The 22,037-nt window shown below is 43.3% G+C and overlaps 1 long non-coding RNA gene across 1 annotated transcript in view; it reads left to right on the top strand.

Annotated features, from left to right (window-relative positions):
- Window positions 1-1,394: 1,394 nt before the first annotated feature.
- The window catches only part of LOC115298888, a 380,495-nt gene continuing 359,852 nt past the window's right edge, over window positions 1,395-22,037 (top strand). Inside the window, exon 1 of the long non-coding RNA XR_003911884.1 lies at window positions 1,395-1,786. This is a non-coding gene — a long non-coding RNA (uncharacterized LOC115298888). The remainder of the gene's footprint in view (window positions 1,787-22,037) is intronic.

Below are 22,037 nucleotides of genomic sequence, written 5' to 3'. Positions count from 1 at the left end.
CCAAAAAGAGACCAAATGCAAACCTTTAAAAGTCATTCCCAACATGGATAGCAGAAGGAATAAAAGTCACGTCCAACTCCACTTGGCTGGAGTAAGGAAAAGAGGAGTGAGAATTCTGAATTCTGGGTCCCTCGAATGTTCAAGACAGGTGGCATACCTTACAGAGACTAATCTTCTACAAGATTTCAAGACAGGATCTTTTTTCCACGGATACTCCTGAGACCATCCTGATCTTCTCTCCTTTCCCCTCCTCCTCTTCTTCATCATCATCAAACATTAATTTAATTCAAGTGTAGACCTGATTGTCATGATATCACAATAAAGACTGCTACCATTTACAGAGGGCTTGATTGCAAGTCCTTCATAATCTCATCTAATCAGCTTTATTGCATCCAGTCCTGCCTTAGGTCTCTCCAGCTCCAACGTCGTGTTCTTTATTATTCCTATACACTGTATTTCTGCGAGTGTTGGACTATTCATTGATTCATTCATTCATTCATTCATTCACCAAATATTTATTGAGCACCTGCTACGTACTAGGCATCCTGCTGTTGATGTGGGCACACAAGACAGAAAATCCCTGGTATTATAGTGCTTACAAACACTTATATTTTCAATCTGTAAAGAGGGGTGATACTGTCCCTCACTCAAGGTTGCTATAGAGATTAGGGAAATGTGCCCTGGTACACAGTAGGTGCTCAATAAATGTTGGCTCCTGGCCTCCTTTACGCCCCAGTGCTGGTAGCTTTCTATTCACATATGTGGGGGAGAACTTTTGGAACAAATTCTAAGAGACTGACTGTGTTCTTCTAGAAAGCAACATTTCTATGTTTTTAAAATTCATGGAACCCACACGTTTTAATTTTTTTATGTTTCTTTTTATTTATTATTGAGACAGAAACAAAGCTTTGAGTGGGAGAGGGGCAGAGAGAGACACAGAATATGTGTCAGCACAGAGCTGTCAGCACAGAGCCTGATCCAGGGCTCGAACCCATGAACTGTGAGATCATGACCTGAGCCACCCTGTATGACCTGACTAAGCCACCCAGGTGCCGCCCCCCCCACCCCACCACCCCCGTTTTATTAATCCACCTGAGCGAATGCTTATTTTCCTGAGCTCTGTGGGCAAGACTCAGGCTCTTGCTCCCTGTCTGCCTCCTCTCCTTTTCATGTTCTTCCCAATTCTAGATAGGATCTCGCACTGTACATGAGTTTCGACAGAGCAATGCTTTGGGAAGCTTTGTGCAATTTTGAGAGATGAAAAAATGGAGAAATATGGGCTCCAGGCAACTGGTATGATAGAGAAGAGAGGAAAAAGATAAGAGAAATGTGCAGCTTAGGAGGATGTTTGCACAGGCAATGAGAGAAAAATAAGTAACAAATGTCTACTTAGAGGTATTTTCCTTCAAGCATCTGGAGCTTTTGAAGAACTGGGATAGGAGAAATCTACATTTGAGGAATCTAGGCTGCTGTTTATGTAATTTCCACCTTTGAGGGCTTCAGCTCCATCTTCGCTGCCTGCGTGCTAGTCATTTCTTTGTCAAGCTCAGTTTTAGTGATTTTCATTTCTCCCCCCCCAGGAAGGGGGTTTAACTGTGCAACATAATCAATGCACTGAAGCCCAAATTGGAGCTCTCTCTCACTACAGACGAGATAGTTCAGAAAGGAAACGTCACATGAAAATTGTACATTTCTTTCCACAGGCTTAGCAGAAACTACATCCGGATTCCTGCAGCTGAACAAGGTAACCGACTTTTGGACTTTTCCATCCAGTTACCTCCTTCTGGTGAGTGACGAGCTCGGGGCAGGGTGGGGGTTAGTCCTCATCAAACTTGTGACCTCAGGCAGGTCCCTGAGCTATCAGGACCTCGATTTTCTCATCTGTGGAAAGGTAAACATGACAAAATATATCCTCGGAGGTAGTTTCAGTGGGAGGGTTAGATGATATACGATTCAGGAGTTTTTGGCATAGTATCTGGAACATATTTACATTCTATAAATAAGGGCAAAAATTTCTTACCGTCAGAACTTTTCTTGTGGAAAGGTCTAAGGCTTACACAGCGTATAGGGAAAGTGGAATTCTGTGGGCTCCGGCTTCTAGTCCTGCCACCTCCGGGACTTTGGGAAAGTCATTTCCCCCCTCTGAGACTTTATTTTCTCCCAGTTTGGCGGTGGAGAGAAATGAGGGGGAAGGTTGGAGGCTTTAAAGACCTAAAGAGATAGTAAATAATAACCTATACATAATATACTATATGTATAAATACTATGTAATATATACTATTTTATATATTTTATATGCACAGTTTAGTACATAAATATATAAGAAACTCAACTACACTTATCCTATATAGCACATTATGTAGAATATATACACTATTTATTAGATATATATTACATGATATATATAGTATCTAGCATATTATATGTATATAAAATATAGCATTCTGCATATTATATATTACATAGTGTATATAACATACACTATCATATATACTATGTAACATGAAGAGTACATATGTCATAATGCTATAAATTGTTTATATGTTATAATATATCTGATATATTACACCATACAACACATACTATAATAGAGATACTATATGCTATTTGAGCATAATATATTGTTAGTATAATATATACTATATATTACATAGATGTATATAATGTAGATACTATCCTAATAGTATATACTATGTAATATATGCACCTTATATAATAAGGTATGCTATGTAATGTATGCTGTATTTAAGCAACTTTTATCTATCTAATATACCATACCCACTATATATGCTATTTGCTCTGGAATATGCCACGTATAATAGAGTAAAAATGAAAGTTTCTTGTAAACTGAAAAGCCACAATTAATAGGAAATGTTATTAGTTCCATAGAGGTGTAAATGACTGATATGGTTTATTTTTTTTTTTTATGACTTTTTAATGAGTGACATGGTTTGAAGTGTGACCCAGACTCAGAGTATTTTACATTTCACTACGAGTCCCGACCCCTTCCACCCCAGATATTTCTCTTGTGTCTTTACTGTTCAGTGTGTTCCTCCTCCCAGGGTGCTTGCCAAGGAGCCAGGAGCCACCATTGCTCCTCCTTCCCTTCCTCCCACTCACACGCCCAGCCACCCAGTCCTGCTGGTTCTGTCTGCGCTACCTCCAGAGTGGCCCACCCCCACCCCCACCCCCCACTGCCCAAGTTCAGGGCCACATCATGCCCAGCCTAGACACGTACAGTCGTCTCTTAGCCATTCTTCCCTGCCCCCTCCCTTGCCCCCTCATAATCTACCCTTCATACAGTAGCTTCAGTGGGCCTTAAAGGGAGAGAATCTGATCATGTTACTTCTCAGCTGAAACTGCTTGATTGGCTTTTCTGCCACATTTAGGATAAAACCCAAACTCTGCCCGGTAGCCCAGCTCCTCGTGACATCTGACTTTGTCTGGTATCACTCCCTTGAGCTACTTTGCTCACTCTACTCCTGCACACTGATGACTGTTCAACTGTCAAATATATTGTGATCGATCCCACCTCAGGGCCTTTATACTTGCTGTTCACATTACTTGAAATGCTCTTCTCCCAGATAGCCACATGGCCTACTCCCTGTCTTCGTTCAGGACTACTCAAATGTCACTTTAACAGGGAGGACTTTCTGGAACCTGAAAGCGTATCATGTCTGTCCCTTCACTATATACTATCTGGTTCTCTCTATATAAAATCTATATCTAGGGGCGCCTGGATGGCTCAGTCGATTGAGTGTCTGGCTTCAGCTCAGGTCATGATCTCATGCTTTGTGGGTTCGAGCCCCGCGTCAGGCTCTATGCCGACAGCTAGCTCAGAGCCTGGATCCTGCTTTGGATTCTGTATCTCCCTCTCTCTCTGACCCTCCCCTGTTCCCACTGTTTCTGTCTGTCTCTCCAAAATAAATAAAGAACATAAAAAAAATTAAAAAAAATAAAATCTACATCTATATAATCTATATCTATATAGCAGCCACATCTACAAAGCATATATGTATGTATGTATGTGATCAACTATCTACTCTACTGTATATTATATAGCACACTATGTAGAATATGTGCACTATTTAGTATTTATAGTATGTACTCCATAATACATAGTATCTAGTATATATTCTATGCATACTTTCTAGTTAAATGAGTGTGTGTGTGTGTGCGCGCATGCACGCGTGTGTGTCTGTGTATCTAGTGCATCTTACATCCTCCACCTGAGAGAAAGGCTCCATAACACTGTTGTGTGGGTTTTAAATCCTCTCATGGAAAAAAGTTTGGATAGTGAGAAATTCCACAGCTGCACTTTCTGGAGGATTCCCGTGTGCCAGGCATGTGCGGAGAGGCTTATTTCTTTCTTTATTTCTCGTTCTCTTCTGTGGCCCTCACCATCATAGCAATGACTTGATATCCATATTATTTCAGGAGGGGAAGTCAGCTCAGAATCAATTTTATTGACACCGGCAATAATAGTATTAGGTGAGGGAATGGTGGCACACCAGGTGGCCTGTGTTGTATTGTGTGTGAACAGAAAGCGTTCGGTTACCAGAGGGGATTGAACGGTGGACAGTCAGGCAGTCTGGGGAGGCAAGACAGCCTGTTGTTCATTCCCAGAAGAATCCTTATACAGAGTCAAGTTTGGAGATTTATTTTATTAGGGAAGGCGGCCTTTCCTCACCTCCCTGCCCAGGGAATCTGAGAAATGGCTCCCTCAATGCCCAGTCTGTTTCCGTCCGGCGACAAGCGTGGCTGCCATATGGGGTCTGTACCTTTCACTGTGTCGGTGATAAACCTGGAGCCGAATCAGAGTTAGTGGCCTTGTGTTCTGTCGCCTGGGACCTCCCGACTTTGTGCAGTGCACTCACACCCACGTGCCCTTTTATTTATGACTTCTATTGAGTCTTCTGTAAAGTCGTAAATTGAGCAGCCCTCCAGCTGGTTCGAGCCCTCATCAGGAAGCTGTCATCAAAGTGAATCACATTCTCCGTGGCCGTTCCTTTCCCGAAGGTTCATTGCAGAGGCTGGGATGTTTCCTGCAGCTTGCTTAGAGTATCTGTCTGCTCCTGGAGGCCCAGACTTGCCAAGCCAAGATTCTAAAGGTGAAATGAAAGGTGAGGAAGAGACGCCTGTATTCGGTCAGGGGTTCTGTCACGTGAGGGTGACATTCTGGAAAAGCTTCGATTTCTGGAGCTGTGTAGTGGCTGAAGTTGACATACTTTTATTTCTGGCCCAGAAATATTCTGAGTCATTCTTGTACTGGGGACTTGGGATGAGCAGAGATCAACATATTCCCAGGGGGATCTGGGAACCAACAACTTAAGTAGAAAGTGAGACTGGGCTTTGGCCTTGGGATGGACTTGAGTGGAAGTGATTTCCCTAAAAGCAAAAGGTGCTAGAGGGTCCATAACAGCTCCTCGGACAGCCGTCAGGCCCTGTGTTGAGGTTACATCATGCGTGATCTCCCTGATCTCTCAACAGTCCTCAGTTAAGTCCCCACTTTGCAGGAATGGAGACTCAGCAGAGGTAAAAGGACTGCATGCCCACTTACTCTCGGTCACATGGAAAGTAAGCGGTAGGGCCAGCATTTGAACCCAGGTCTTATTTTAACTTTCTCAAAATTCATCCATTTTATAGTTCAGTGATTTTTAGTAAATTTTAAAATGTGCACAATCATCACACAATCCAGTTTTAGAAATTTCCCTTTGCCCTCCAGAAGGCCCGTTTGTGCTCATTTGAATGCAATCTGTATTTGGATCGGGAGTACCGGGCAACTCGCTAATCTTCAGGATGTCTCTGTGAATTTGCTTATTTCTGGACATTTTATATAAATGGAATCATATAATATGCAGTCTCTTCATCTGGCTTCTTTTATTTATGCAGAGGTACATCTGTGCTATTGCAAGTATTAGTCGTCCATCCATTTTTAATACTGAGCAGTTTTCTACTGTAGGGGTCTGCCTCATTTGTTCAACTACTTACCAACTGATAGACATTGGGGTTGTTTCCATTTCCTTGCCGTTATGAATGATTCTGCTAGGACCATTCATGTGCACGTTTCTGTGTGGCTATATGCCTTCATTAAAAAAAATTTTTTTTTAATGTTTATTTATTTTTGAGAAAGAGAAACAGAGCATAAGTGAGGGAGGGGCAGAGAGAGAGGGGGACATAGAATCCGAAGCAGACTTCAGGCTTTGAGCTGTTAGCACAGAGTCTGACATGGGGCTTGAACTCACAAACCACCAGATGATGACCTGAGCTGAAGTCAGATACTTAACCGACTGAGCCACCCAGGCGCCCCTGCCTTCATTTTTTTTTTTTAAGGTGAATTCCTAGGCATAACATTGCTGGGTTTAATGGTAAGGTTATGTTTGACTTTATAGAAAAACTACCAAGCTGGTTGTTTTTTAATGCTTATTTATTGATTTTTGATTTTAATTTTTTTATGTCTTTATTTTATTTTTGAGACAGAGAGAGAGAGACAGAGTGAGCAGGAGAGGGGCAGAGAGAGAGGGAGACACAGAATCTGAAGCAGGCTACAGGCTGTAAGCTGTCAGCCCAGAGCCCGATGTGGGACTCAAACCTACTAACCATGATATGACCTGAGCTGAAGTCAGGCACTCAACTGACCGAGCCATCCAGGTGCCCCCAAGCTATTTTTATTTTTTTTTTATTTAAGGTTTTTTTTTTTAAACTTTGGGGTGCCTGGTGACTCTTGATTTTGGTTTGGGTCATGATCTCACGGTTTGTGGGATTAAGCCCCACGTTGCACTCTGTGCTGACAGCACAGAATCTGCTTCAGATTCTCTCCTCTCTCTTCCCTTCTCTCCACTCATACTCTCTGTCTCTGTTTCTCTCTCTCTCTCAAGAAATATAAATAAACATTTAAAAAGTTTAATAAAAAATGTTATTTTAAAGTAGGCTCCATACCCCATGTGAGACTTGAAAACAAATTGGGTCAAGAGTCATACCCTTGTGCCTAGGTGGGTCAGTCATTTAAGGATTTAAGGGCCCAACGTCTTCGTCAGCTCAGGTCATGATTTCACCACTTGGTGAGTTCAAGCCCAGCAGGGGGCTTTCAGCTGTCGCTTCAGATCCTCTGTTCACCCACTCCCCAGTCCCTCCCACCCTCTCAAAAATAAATAAAAACATAAAAAAAAAAAAAAAGAATCACATGCTTAACAAGCTGAGCCAGCCAGGTGTCCCCAAACTGCTTTTAAAATTACTGTGCTATTTTACATTGAAATCAGGTCCTGTGATGCTGAAGATCATGTTCTTAATCACTGTGTTATATACATGCCTCATGTTGCTCCATCCATTAGTAATCAATTAATTTCAAGTCATCCTTATGTATATATCTCACATTACTCCATGTCATTAATAATCTATTAATTTCAACAACCATTGCTTGGTATCTGTTCTATGCTGGACCATGTCCTAGAAGGTAGGAGAGGTCAAAGATAGAGTTTTTTCCTGCCTCCTGTGGTAGATTGGATTATTAATCACAATTCTTTTACCATAGATGACCTTGCAGTATGCTGGATGAGTGGAGTGGATTTCCCTACCCAAGGACTTCGGGTGTTGGAAAAGGCAGGCTCCTGTGTGTAGTCATTTGGCCTCAGCTTGGCCTTGTAAGAATGGGTGTGAGCCTGGAACCTTTCCTTACCAGGAGATGCAGTGTTCTCACAGTCTGTGCTGGGCTTATGGCCTTGTGGAGGAAGATCTTTCTCTGTTCCCAGCTTGATATGTGGTCTCGTTCTCCTTTAGCACATGAGCCAGTAGCTCTCATGCACGCCCCCAGCTTTCTATATTTCAGACCCCAATGGGAAGGTTTGGGTTCCTCCCGCTGCAGTATGAAATGGGGTAAGTGCTGTGATGGTGTGGAATGCATCCACTAGCCATGGCGGACTGACGTGGCACAGAGCGCCACTCTCTCTCCTTTCTTGCTGCAAGTAAATGCTGGACCATACTGAACTTGTGTGCATGCAGTCTATTTTCAGAAAACCGTGCACCAGTCTCTCCCTTGGGTGTACTTCCCTGCCTTTGAACTTTGGTTGCACTCGTGTTATATTCTATCCTGCAACACGGTCTGACTACCCAGTGAAATGGTGAAATACTGGGCTTGGCTGTGTGACATGCTGTGGCCACTGGAGCAGCAGCAGATACGACACAAGCAGATGCCTCAGACGTGCCTCTGTGTTTTTGCTAACCTTCTTGCCCCTTATGCCCCTCCCCAGCCTAGGTAGCTGCTGCTTCTTCAGCCTGAGGCTCCCAACAAACACATGTGGAGCAGACCTGATTTAAAGCTAAGTGCAGGTCACCAGTCTCTCCTTTCCCTTGAGAAAGAATAAAGGTGTTGGGTCATGTTGATTCCCGGGATGGCCGCTGGGTGGCTCTGTGAGCCCAGGACAGCTTGGTTGCTGTGCTGGCTGTAAATACCTGCCCTTCTATAATCTACATATAACCTGTACTTCTGAGACTTGGAATTTGCACACGGTATTTCGTATGCTCCTCTGACAGCTGACTTCTGTTTGCGGTGCACTGGCTGGAAATCAGAAGGTACAAAAGGAGGGAAGTTTCTCTAGTTGTAGCCACAGAAGAGGTGGGTTAATTCCAGTCTCCAGCATCCAGGGCAGAGGCAGCACCTTTTGGGCAGTGCTAGCCCTGGAGGAGGTAGCCTGCCTTTGAAAACTCCAGGAGTGACTGCCTCAGTTTCTCCCAACAGTACAGTGGGTGCAGGCTCATGGATCCAATCTGTTCCCCCTCCAAATAATTATTTTTATTTTTATTTTTTATTTATTAAAATTTTTTTTTAACATTTATTTATTTTTGAGAGACAGAGACAGACAGAGCCCAGGTGGGGCAGGGGCAGAGAGGGAGACACAGAATCCAAAGCAGGCTCCAGGTTCTGAGCTGTCAGCACAGAGCCTAGTGTGGGGCTTGAACTCAAAAACTGTGAGATCATGACCTGAGCTGAAGTGGGACACTTAACCCACTTAGCCACTTCTGGGTATGAGAAAAACAGTGGCCAACCTTAGTTCTATCGGCTGAGGAGGGCTCCAAATTACATTTGTGAATTCCTTTTCTTGTTATTTTTTTATATCGTGATGCATTGAACAAAGATAGTCCACAATTGGATGCCAGCTGATCGATGCTATGACCTCTCTTGCGACTTTTGCTTTCTCGTTTGTCCTGAAGATAGGCTGCAATGAACCAGTGATACACTGAGTTAGTTTAATTGAACATCAGTCCTGGAACACTGCTTCTTTCTCTTCTACCTGGGCCTCCCACAGGAATTTAGTGACTCCAGGAGGCAGGCCAGCTAAGTGCTAAGCTACACTGCTCACGAAATGGCAAGCTTCCTACCTCTAGCTCTCCAGCCTGCCCCAGCCTACCTTTTTCTCAGAATCCACGTGGTCCCTTCTCCTGAAGCCCGTGGCCGATGTCAGGAGGAGTGATTAGGACTGGAGGGAAAGGTACCCAGGCACAGTTGCTAAAGCGTCTCCTGAGGTCTGCAACCGCCCCCAAGGTCTGTGTTGATTACTTTAAGCAAAGCTCTTCAGTTTCTCCGTGGGGAACTTCTCTCTAAGCGACTACAATCAGGTGAGGCAGGTGGCTGAGGAAACAAGGCTGAACAATGGGTTTCCTGTTCAAGTTAGTTCATATCAGCAAGAAGCCCTAAATCTGGGTCTTTTTCCAGCCTCACTTGGAGATGAAGGAAAGAGTTTGGTCACCCTGCTGTGGAAAAAATAGGCCATTATTGTCAAAAGAAGGGAGCTGTCCTAGATTTGAGGGATGCAGGTTGTCCAGGATGGTTTCTAGGTCCCCGTGGGATGGCCTGTTGACATCAGCCCACCCCCTGCACCTAAGAGGGATATGAACGTGAGGGTGAATCCTCTGTGGAGCCAGACACCCGGGATCTGATATCTGAAGCTGCCAGCATCGCGTCGGGTTATCTACTTTCCCCAACTCCCCACTAGAGAAATCCTGCTTCCTTTTAAGCGTGCGTCACACTGATTTCATTTCAGTCACACACCCAGCCTGGTCCTTATCACACTGGCTCAGAAGCAGCTGTAGAAGGCCGCCTTCTGGAATCAGCGTTCAAGTGCCAGCTGGACCTCACCACAGTCCTGTGCCTTTGGGAGAGTCACCCTACCTCTGAGAACCTCAGCTTCTCCACCTGCAAAACGGGGGTGGCGTGAGGGACTGTACTACTTCCCTCACAGGGTTGTGGTGACCGTCAGAGTGGATGATGTAATGGAAGCGCAGGGGAAAATGTCGTCCTCGCGGCCGGGTTTGTGCCTGCTGTCTCACACAGCAGAAGTTGTGTCAGCGCACAAGGTACAGATGACGTTTTTTCTACCACTATTCAATCGTAACTCCAGACCGTTTGGTTTATCTTTGGGTATCATTTGGCTTGTGAATGCCCTGACCGAAGTCCTGTCCATTCGTATAAGAAAGGCCTTCCATGTTCTAAGCTGCTGCTTCTCCAACTTTTCACGTACACAAATCACCAGGGGTGTTGTTAAAATGCAGATTCTGATTCAGTAGGTCTGAGGGGGTGGAGGTTCTGCTTTTCAGATACCTGGGTTGTACCCCCGCTGCTGGCATGAAGATCACATGTGGAGTAGCAAGAATCTGAGAAGTGTCTTTCCTCGGCACTCTCCTGATGTGATATTGCACCTGTACTTACTTGTTTCAAGCTCAAATCCACCGTCTACACTCTTGAATAACCTAACAGCTCAACAGAAACTGTACCGAAATTCCTGCAACCACAAGTACCCCAGCTGCAGGGGAAAGACAACAATGTTTGCATAAGGACCAAAGCTTGGCAGTGACTGGTCTGTGGCACACCGCTGGCTGTCAGCTGGCTGTCATGTTGGTCAGAGCGGAGTTGGCCATGTCCCTTGTCCCTTTGCGAGCAAAAGCTTGAGTGCCTGCTCAGTTTTGCCTTCCCAGCTGGTGCTGACCTCCAATAAATGTTCGATGAGCTAAAAGGGTTTTGAGTGAGTGGGAAATGAAGCAACCCCCCCCCCATGCCCGCCAGTTGGAAGTCTGTCTGTTGCTCCAAACCTTAGGAAAACCAACGATACCTTCATCAGAACCTCTTCTCCCCCACACTGTTTCATTTCTTTCCACATATAGCCGAACTGGCCACCCAGCAGTGAACCTCCACTCCTCTTGTCCCATAAGTTCGGATTTATAAGAGCAGGGCGGAGAGAGAAGCCTCAGGCTCTGGCAGTCGGTATTTCCTGTAGCCCTGAAATAACCACTTTCATTCTCATGGCCCATATTGAAATACAAATCTCCCGCGATTCATTGAGAGGAAGCAAGTGGCACCCAGCAATTTAGCATGCTTGCATCTGTGCTTCCCCCGGCCCCCAGAGCAATGGTCTTCCACAGTGACCAAGTCCTTTTGACTTGAATGAGTCTAGTGTCAAAGCGTGGGGTGACTCAAAAAACCCAGGCACCAAAAGATATAAAATATTTTATTGTGTTTTTACATTATGAGGCACGGGGGAGTGTAAGCAGCTTCCTTCCTTCGATCTTTTTCTCACTTTCCTCTCCTCTTTTCTCCCCCCTTCCCTCCCTTCTTTTCACCTGGATCTACCATTTTGTGTAATACCTGTGTGTTGGAGACTAGAATAACCAGATAGAGAGAGGGGGGGGGAAAGGGATTCAAATAAAAGAAAATGGAAGGTAAATAGATTTCATAATTTCTGAAGGTTATGAGGGTCAAGATTTTAGGCTTTTCTATTGCTCCCCACAAAACAAGCAAGCAAGCAAATAAAGAAACCCTGCAGGGACTGACACCAGATGAACAAAGTTTTAGAAGCTTTTCCTCAGAAAAAAAAGCCATGCTGATTTACAAGCAGAGTATCTGTTGTGAGGATTTGGAAGATGAAAATGTATCACTAGCCATCTAGACATTTGTCAAAACAACTGAATTCTATGAAGTGGAAAGGATGAAGGAAAGAACCAATATTAGGGAAAGAAGTTCGAAATGGGCTCTATTGTGTCAAAATTTTTCTACAAAGACAGGGAAGGTTTCAACTGTGTGGGATAAAGGCTCTCACGAAATGAGAAACCAACAGACCTTGGAGAGAGGTGTTTCATGTCACCTTGAAGGTCACTTGGCTTTGTCAACTCTGGATGTGTGGTCAAACCCGCTTCTGTTCAAACATGTCTCAGTATTTTTCTTCAGCATCCTCCCTGGGTCCAGAGGCACGTGTCTACTTTAGGGATTTAGTGCCCACCTCTTGCATAGGGGGAGGGGTTCAGGACACCTTGATTTACAGTTCTGCCATGACTGTCCACAGATGGGAGAGGTAAGTCCCCAAAAAGAAAAAGGGGTGCTGTTACCAGAAGAATGAGGAGTCAACCGAAACAACCAAAAACAACAAATTCTTCCTGTGCTTGGAAGGTGATACTTGATTCCAGTTTTGAATTCAGCCTCTGTTGGTGGCACAGCTTCCAGATGACTCTGGGCCTGACTTCCCGTGTTGTGCATTTGTCCTACTAAAGCATTGCATCCCAGTAGCAATGAGCACTCCTAATGCTCAGATCTTAGTTCCTAAATAGCATTGTCCACGAAAAGTTATCAGAGCTCCTTGGCGAAATGGGTGATCATAGAGTCATGGCAGGAAAGGTACAAGGTGTATCTGAAACATCTTTTTTCATCAGAAAATACAGAGTGCTAGAAAAAAAAAAGATGGCGGCACATCACAATAATATAGGAGGAGCCTGCCCAAAGTCAAATCTTGGATAATCTGAGCATCAAAATCAGTAATGGTAGTTATGGTGCATATATAACACATGGAATTAAAGAAGAATCCATGAGGGGTGCCTGGGTGGCTCAGTCAGTTAAGCATCCAACTTCGGCTCAGGTCATCATCTTGTAGTTCGTGAGTTCTGGCCCCACAGAGCCTGGAGCCTGCTTCTGATTCTGTCTCCCTCTCTCTCTGCCCACCCCCACTCATGCTCTGTCTCTTTCTCTCTCTCAAAAATAAATAAAACATTAAAAAAATAATCCATGAATTCCTCTTGATATTAAGAAAGAAAAAGATGAGAGAGGAGGAAGGGAAGGTACTGAACAGCCTCAGCTAATACATGTAGAAGAAATGGTGAGTTTAGCAACTCACATTTTGCAACTACCATGGAAATACTCTATTCGTGCAGGAGGCAGCAACCTAGGCAGAAACAGTAGGTGAAATATTCTGGGGGAAGAGTGTGGTACCAGTCTCACGATATCTCCCCACAGATTATTGATTAATTCACAGTAAAGACACGCTGGGAATGGAGAAATGTGCGGGCACCGCCTTAGTGGAGTAATCAACTTACCACGTGCCTCCTGATCTGAGCACTGAGCACGTCGCAGGAATACCCGTGTGGTTTCTTGCCCAACTTGTAACCATGAGGAGACGACCCAGTAACTCCGCGTCAAGGGGCATTGTGCAAAACGACTGGTCTGGACTTTTCAAAAAGATTAATGTCCTAAAAATAAGCAAACAAACGCATTTGAGAGCTGTTGTAGGTGCGATGTGTGATCTTTGATTGGGTCCTGGCCTCCCCTGTCCCCTCCCCAGTCCCGCTCTAAAGGACATTACAGGGACAATTGAATAAGGACTGATTATTAGATAACAGTATCAGACTGATAATAAGTCTCCAGAGTGTGGTCATTAAACTATAATTTCATAGCTCAACCTCCTTACTCTTAGGACAGGATAATGCATGACGAGCAGATACATGACAAGCTCTGTCGGACTGAACTACCTGCGGCTTACTCTCAAATGGTTCAGCTCTATGTATCTGACAAAATGTAAACAACTCGTCACATCTAAATGTCGGATGTGTTTTGTTGTTGATATTGTTGGACCTTTCTTACAACTTTAACATAAATATGAAGCTTTTTACAAAAAATTTTTTTAATGTTTGCTTATTTTGAGAGACAGGACATGAGCAGCGGAGGAGCAGAGAGAGAGGGAGACACAGAATCGGAAGCAGGCTTCAGGCTCTGAGCTGTCAGCACCACAGAGCTCAATGCGGGGTTCGAACCCATGAACCGCGAGATCATGACTTGAGCCGAAATCAGACGCTTAACCAACTGGGTCACCCAGGTGCCCCCATAAATATTAAAGTTTTTAAATATTAAAAGCTTAGAATATTAAATATTAGAAGTTTTTAAATATTAGAAGTTGGGTAAGAGTGCATCTGTGGGGTCGCAGTCTTGGCAAGGATGGTGGGTTCACTCTCAGCCTTCTGGGTGCGCCTGTTGGTCTGCATACAGCACAGCACTGGTGATAGTCGCTTTTTCAGATTTTCATGGTAAATGGTGTTGGCATCCTTAACCATTGACTGAACCGTGTTCCAAGCATGGGTTTCCAAGTCCAGCTTGCGAGAGAAATGGACAAACCGGGAAGATGGGTCTTGAAGTAGCTGGTGGTGAATTTACGGGCTGGTGCCCTCAGGGCTGTCTTCAGGGCTTGCCAAGTGAGCGCTCCGAATAGTGCAGATTAGTCCTGGGCCTGCAAGTCAATTTATGTCAGTTAGGTGGGGACCCCAGAAACCTCAAAAGAAAAAAGTGACAGATTTGACCACATCCCAATTAAAATTTCTGACGCATTAGGCAGGGTGAACTCTAAGTAATGAGAGCCCATGGCAGTTACTATCTGATACTCATAGTTACTGCCAGCTGATTTAAAACAAGAACACCCCAGAAGGAAGTTAGGCAAAAGATTAACAGACAAGTCACAATGCAGGTTTGCAAATGACCACTAAAAATCTGAAGCTACATGCAACTTTTCCTGTGCTTAAAGATTTTTAATTTGACTTTCAAACCAAATACAATTCAATAATCATCAGATTGGAAAAAGTTATTAAAACAGTTGATGTTATCTACAATAGGGAAGGAAATAGTGTTTTATATACTGCTGGTGTAACAGTAAATCATCACAACATTTTTCCGGAAAGGCATTTTCTGTTAAAATTTAAAAAAGAGCACAGGCTTTGATACAGAAGTTACACTTTGAGGAATCCATACGATAAGGAACAAAGGCATCGGTAGCTAAGGGAATGTTGTGGATGAGTGCTCCTAATAGCTCGAGAAGGCAGCCATAGGACCAAGCAGAACTGGAGACCATCTGAATGTCTATTAACAGAGGAATGATTGATGAATGAATGGCTCATTCATTTACTTGCTGCATATTTTTTAAGCATCTACTATATGCTGCCTAATTCTGGATACTGGTGATAGGACAGTGAATAATACAGATTTTGTCTCTTTATCATGAAGCCTGTGTGGGGGGGGTTGGGTGGGTGTGGGTGTGTGCGTGTGCATGTGCGTGTAGCAAGAAAAGACAATAAATAAGAGAAAAAAATAAGGAAGATAATCTCAAAGACATGCTACCAAAAACAGGAGGATAATGAGCTAGAGAGTGGCTGGATGGGGGTCGCATTTGAGTACGGTGGTCACGGATGCCTCTCTGAGGAGGTGACGTTTGAACAGAGACCTGAATGATGGCAGGGAGCCAGGTCTGAGAAGATCTTGGTGAAAAGTGTGCCCGGCTGAGGGAACAGCAAGGGTAAATGGGAGGGAGTAAGTGACGGAGGAGTAAAAAGAGCAGTGTAGCTGGAGCCCCGTGGGAGAGGAGGAGAGAGACGGGGTGTGAGATGAGAGACGGGGTGGGGGGGGCGATCGTGCGGGGCTTTGAGGCCACAAAAGGAGTTCATTTCGGTTTTAGTATATGTAATAGGGGTTGTGGTTTTAACACATCATACTCAAATTATGTGCCTGTATCTGGATAACTATTTTTCCTTTATCTACCCATCTGTATGTCTGTCTCGATGTATCTGTGTCTGTCTATACCTACAGGCCTGGCTATGGCCATATCCACTTTACTGTCCAGCACTATTTAAATTTAGTTATTGGGAAACTTGTGTTTCTGCAACAACTTGGGTATATACATTTAGTTTAAAATTTTTTTTAAGTTATTTATTTATTTTGAGACAGAGAGAGAGAGGGTGGGGCAGGGTCCAAGCAGACTCCTGACTGTCAGTATGGAGCCCAGTGTGGGGCTCGAACTCACACACTGTGAGATCATGACCTGAGCTGAAACCAAGAGTTGGACACTTAACTGACTGAGCCACCCAGGTGCCCCTACATTTACTTTTTAAATTGCAAGTTTTATGAAGTCTAAATATGCATCAAGTATTTCCAATAAAAATTTAGCATCTGAATTGAGATGTGTTGCCAGTATAAAGTACACACTGGATTAAGAAAAAAATGAATGTGAGGCGCCTGGGTGGCTCAGTCGGTTAAGCATCCAGCTTGGGTTCAGGTCATGATCTCACGGTTCGTGGGTTCGAGCCCTGTGTTGGGCTCTGTGCTGACAGCTCAGAGCCTGGAGCCTGCTTCAGATTCTGTATCTCCCGCTCTCTCTGCCCCTCTCCAGCTCGCTCTATCTCTCTCTGTCTCTCAAAAATAAAAAAAATTAAAAAAAAAGAAAACACCTTTAAAAAAAGAAAAAAAATGTAAAATATCCAGATAATAATTATAAAATGTTAATTACACATTAAAATAATAATTAAAATAATAAATAATTAAAAATATGCTTAATTTTTATGTATCTTTTTAGAATAACAGTTTAATTGAGATATAATTCATAAATCACCATTTAGAGTGTACAGTCTGATTTTTAGTATATTCATGCTGTGTAACCATCACCACAATCAATTTTAGAACAGTTTCATTGCTGAAATGAAACCCCCAACCCATTAATAATTGCTCATCGTTGTCCCCAACCCTCCTGGCCCTACGAGACTGCTAACTCATTTTCTGTCTTTGTGGACTGGGCTTTTCTGGATATTTCCTCTAAATGACATCCTATCATATGTAGTCTCCTTGTGTGACTTCTTTCACTCGGCATAGTGGTTTCAAGGTTCATCCACATTATAGCCCGGATCAGTACTCCATTCCTTTCTGTTGTGGAATAATTATATACCATAATGTAACAATTATATATGATAGTTTGTTGATGGACATTTGGTTTGTTTTCACTTTTCGGCTCTAGTGAGGGACGCTAATATGAACATTTGTGTATAGGTTTTGTGCGGACCAGGGTTTGATTTCTCCTGGGTATATATGGAGGAGTGGAATTGCTGAGTTGCTTTTTTTTTTTTTTTAATGTGGCTACAAGACAATTTAAAATTACAACTGTGGCTTGCATCCTTTCTTTTGCACAGTGCTGGTCTAACCACATCAAATTTCCTCAGGACACCTCATTCTGCCGAGTAAAGGGAAAATACTTAAATGTGCCAATTAGAAGTGTCTGTCTCTTCCAGTTTGAAAAAGCTTTTTTTCTTTTTCCCTACATAAAACAATCCTTTTCAGGTAAATATTCAGCTGGTTTGAAAATCCAATTCTCTTTTGGGACCATTTCTCTTTCTTGTCCTACCTGCTTCCAAAGACAGTATTCCAAAGAGCGCTTGGGGAGAGGTCAGTGTTCTCTCTCTCTGTGGGGTCTTCATTAGTCCTGGGAAGTGTGGTTGATTTGGCCTTGGCCCCGGGGATCTGGCGGGCTTGTTCATGAGGAGTGGTGGGAGAAGCCTTCAGGAGGAGAAGCGTCTGGCCTCTGCTTCACGCCGCGTGCCTCTCTCCATTTAGCCTTCACTCTGGTGCCTCCGTGTTGACTCAGGGACCCCACCGGGAGTCTCCAGCCAACTCTCTGCCTGCATGGCTCCCTCAGACCTTTCCAAACTCATGCAACCCTAGCACCATGCCAAAATGGACGACTGTTCTAGGGGAGGAGAATGTTCTGAAAATAATACGCCTGAGAGGTGAGGGGCAAGTCTTCCTGCAGAATTATCTGGACATTTCCATCTCTTCTTCCTTTCCACTCCAAGGAAGAAGCGAGGCGATTTCACTGGACTTGGCCAGATTCTTGGAGACCTGGATTTTAAACATTATAGATAATATGTTTTTAGTTACCCAGGCATATACACTGTTGCATACATAAGAAGCGTGATCATCAAATTGTTCACTTCATATGGGTGCATTTTATAGAATAAAATGTATTGCAGTAAAATTGAGTTAAGGAGAGAATAAGTCAGATTTATATTAGAAAGATATTTATGATACAGCCTCAAGATATATTTTGTTTATTTTTAATGTTTATTTTTGAGAAAGAGACAGAGTGTGAGTGGGGGAGGGGCTGAGAGAGAGGGAGACACAGAATCCAAAGCAGGCTCCAGGCTCCAAGCGGTCTACACAGAGCCCGCCACAGGGCTTGAACCCATAAACTGTCAGATCATGAACTGAGCTGAAGTCTGATGCTTAACTGACTGAGCCAAATAGGCACTCTGATTTTTGCATGAAAAAAGCAAGCTGCAGAGCAATGAGTAGAGATAATATTTTTGTGACATGTCTGGGTGGCTCAGTTGGTTAAGCATTGGACTTCAGCTGAGCTTATGGTCTCATGGTTTGTGAGTTCGAGCCCCACGTCAGGCTCTGTGCTGACAGCTCCGAGCCTGGAGCCTGCTTCAGATTCTGTGTCTCCCTCTCTCTCTGCCCCTCCCCTGCTCATGCTCTGTCTGTCGGTCTCCCTCTCTCTCTCTCTCTCTCTCTCTCTCTCAAAAAAAATTAAACATTAAAAAATTTTTAAATAAAAACGATAACATTTCTGTAGTTACAAAAGGGGTGAAAGCCGCACATATTTTTTGTATTTCTAATATAAACACAGAAAGATTGTGGTAAATACCACAAACTGTTTCCTTAGGAAGAAATTGGCTGAAAAGCAGAGGTGGGAGAATGGTATTATGTTTTCCTTTGTGTCTTTCTCTACTGTTTGACTAGTCCTAATGAGCATACAGGATACATGTTATTTTTTGATTAAAAAACACAACTGAGAGAAATAATAATCATAATGATAGCAACAACAAGGAAAGAAGCCACTTAACCTTGATAGTTGTTGCTTGGTTCTAGAGAAAGTTACCACAGGGTTTTTCATTGAAAAAAAAAAAATCCTGTCCAGCTTTTTATTCTGGTTTGAAATCTTTGTGTTTTGACTAGTTACTCCTGGTGTGTTCTCTCATTGCACCTTGAACATTCATTTTTTTAGTAGCCTTTATCCAGCTTTCTGTTTTTAAGGAAACTTCAGACTTTATCTGGACTTCCCGAGGTTTTCCATGAACATCCAGGGTCCCATGCAGGACGCCACATTGCATTTATTTTGTTTTTTTCCAGATTTATTGAGATATCATTGATGTATAATATTATAAAAGTTGAAGGTGTATGAAGTATGATTTGAAATGCATTATGTATTGTGAAATGTTTACCAGGATAAGGTTCGTTTATAGGTCCCTCACCTCACGGACTTACCATTTGGTTGTTCTGGTGAGAACAGTAACTTCCAGTTACACAACATACTATTGTCAACTATAGGAACTTAGCTCCCCAAACTCATGCCTCTTATAACTGAGAGTTTATGCCCTCTGAGCAACATCTCCCCCTCCCCTGCTTCCCCAGCTCCTGGCACCCACCATTCTACTCTCTGGTTTTAGGAGTTCAATGTTTTTATATCCCATGTGTGAGATACAGTATTTGTCTTTGTCTGACTTTCTATACCTAGCCACTCATCCTCAAGTTCTATCCATACTGTCACGGATGGCGGGATTTCCTCCTTTTTTAGTGGCTGAATAATATTCCACACTAGGCAGATACCACAATTTCAATATCCATTCATCCACTGATGGACACTTAGGTTATTCCCACCACATTGCATTTTGTTCTCATATATCCTTAGTTTCCTCTAGCCCGTGACCGTTTCTCTCCTTCTTTCCTTGGTTTTTAATGAGTTTGATGGTTTTGAGGAGGACTGATTAGGTATTCTGTCTAATGTCCCTCCCTTTGGGTTTGTCTGAACCTTACCTCACACATTTTAGACTGAGTAATGGATTTATGGGAAGAATAGCCCGAGGTATGTGCCGCCAATATGATCTATCAAGAGCGATGCCTCGCTCGATCATGTGGTTAAGGTGGGGTCTCCCAGGCTTGTGCACGGCCTGGTTCCCAGGCTCGCTGTTCAAACCCAAGCTCTTCTCCATGGTTGTTAGAAGCCAGGTCCTGAGTCCAGGGAGTGAAATCAGAGGTTGGAGGGGGGAATCTATAGATGTAATTTGGAATTCTTCTGTAAAGAAGATTTGTACCTTTCCCCTCACTGTGTTAATTTATTCAGCCGTTTGTTTACACAAGCATGGACTCCTATATATTCATTTGATACTTCCAGTTACAATCCAAGTCTGCATTATTTATTTTGTTGCTCACATTGTTCCAGCTTTGGCCACCGGGAGGCCCTTCCAGAGGATTTCCCTGGAGCTGCCCCCTCCTTTCTTTTCTTTTTTTAATTTTATTTTATTTGATTTTTTTTATAGTTTATTGTCAAGTTGGTTTCCATATAACACCCAGTGCTCTTCCCCACAAGTGCCCTCCTCCATGACCGTCACCTCCCCTCTCCTGTCCCCTCCCCCTTCAGCCCTCAGTCCAACAGCCAAAGTAATATTGAAGAAGAAAACCCAAACGGGAGGCATCACAATCCCAGACTTCTCCTCTACTACAAAGTTGCCCCCTTCTTTCTGTGAGCACTTCCTTACTTTTTGTCACTCGAAGATGCTCCGGGCTCATCTTGTAATTCCCCTGCCCCAACCTCAGAATCAGCCGTTTCTCTGAGGAACCCTGGTTCTCCGTGTAAGAAAATGGTATTAAGAAACCAAGACCTGGGGCGTCAGGGTGACTCAATCGGTTGAGCGTCAGACTGCGGCTAAGGTCATGATCACATGGTTTGTGGGGTCAGGCTCTGTGCTGACAGCTCAGAGCCTGGAGCCTGCTTCGGATTCTGTGTCCCCCTCCCCCTTTGCTCCCTCCCTCTCTTTCTCTCTCTCTCTCTCAAAAATAAATATTTAAAAAAATTGACAAAAAGAAGTCAAGACCAGCAGCTAGATGACAGACTTTATTTTTAGTGCTTTACTTGTCCATCCATTCTCCCCATTAGGCTCTAAGCCCCAGGCTAGGTGGCAGTTTTGCGGACTTTCTCACCATATTATATCCTATATGTAAAGTCTGTTATTTGTTCAGTGAACAAAGTTTATTGGAATACATCTTCACTTTTTCTTTTATTCCTTCCCTGTAATGCTGTCACATAGCTTGATCAAGAAAACGTGTAATGTCTTAACTTTCTGTCACCAATTGACTGATAACTCATATAATAAAGACTTGTGTATGTAATACATTCATTGACTATGGACCACCACGCCTGCGTTTTGCCAGCAGTCACCCATAGTCGATGCATATTTGCAATTCAAGGTCACTTCTTTTTATTCCTGGCCAGGGATTTGAAAAGGAAAGATACATTGTTTCTCTCTTTTGCAGCTCTTTTCCTTCCGCTCATTTCCATATGTCAAAATTGGACATGCGCTTCACATTGCCTTTCTGTCTCACTGTTTAAACCAAGCCCTCTCTTGTCTCTGAGTCCCCGAAGTGCTGCATTTGTGCTCACGCTGTGCGATTTGCATGTTATTCCTTGTACTGACTCAGAAATGCCATGATGCTCCTAGAAGACTGTAAGTTGATTGCAGCCAGGGTCCATATCAGATTCAGCTTCTGGCCTACAAACAGCAATGACAGATCAGCTCTTCAGAGGAAACTGGACATGTTACAAACCAATGCAATTTTAAACCTGTATTATCTGTCATAATATGTAATAATAGCTAAACTTGAGGAAGAAAAACACAAGCAGATAAATCAGTTGATTAAAAGGAATGGGAAACTATAAAAATTAAATTCTCGCTATAAAATTACAAGTGACCTCTTTGTGGAAGGTAGATCAATACAAATCTAACATTACAGTGAAATTCCCTTCTCATTCCTAACCTCTCAGATTTTGTCAGACACACAAACACAATAGTCAATAACATCTGACACTGAAGGGAGTTTGGTGAAAAAGATTATACACACACACACACACACACACACACAC

This window comes from Suricata suricatta, chromosome 8, assembly GCF_006229205.1.
Source record: "Suricata suricatta isolate VVHF042 chromosome 8, meerkat_22Aug2017_6uvM2_HiC, whole genome shotgun sequence".
In the NCBI taxonomy this organism is placed as follows: Eukaryota; Metazoa; Chordata; class Mammalia; order Carnivora; family Herpestidae; genus Suricata; species Suricata suricatta.
Note: the sequence above shows the minus strand (reverse complement) of the source record. Positions and strands in the feature narration are given on the sequence as shown.